We start from the raw sequence: 273 nt of genomic DNA, 5'->3' as shown, positions 1-273 counted from the left end.
TAAAGCATGAAAACGTACTTGTGTATGAACATGAAATGGTGGTTCGAAAACGAGTTGTCAAAAAAAAAAAAAAAAAAAAATAAATAAAATTTAAATAAAAGCAGGCCACGGAAGGGATGCGCGAAGACTGCGAATGAAATGAGAAATCAAATCAGCAAAATATGCAAAGATGTTGCTGCAGCAAACAGTTTAGCAACAATAGAAAAGCGCAACATCAACAACTTTTGCCGGCGCATTCGTAACGCAGCCCGCGCTAGCAGCTAGCTGAAATCC

Source organism: Bactrocera latifrons, unplaced genomic scaffold (assembly GCF_001853355.1).
Source record: "Bactrocera latifrons isolate USDA-ARS-PBARC rearing strain unplaced genomic scaffold, ASM185335v1 scaffold_5, whole genome shotgun sequence".
Taxonomy (NCBI): Eukaryota; Metazoa; Arthropoda; class Insecta; order Diptera; family Tephritidae; genus Bactrocera; species Bactrocera latifrons.
The sequence above is the reverse complement of the archived record's forward strand: the minus strand, read 5'-3'. Positions refer to the sequence as shown.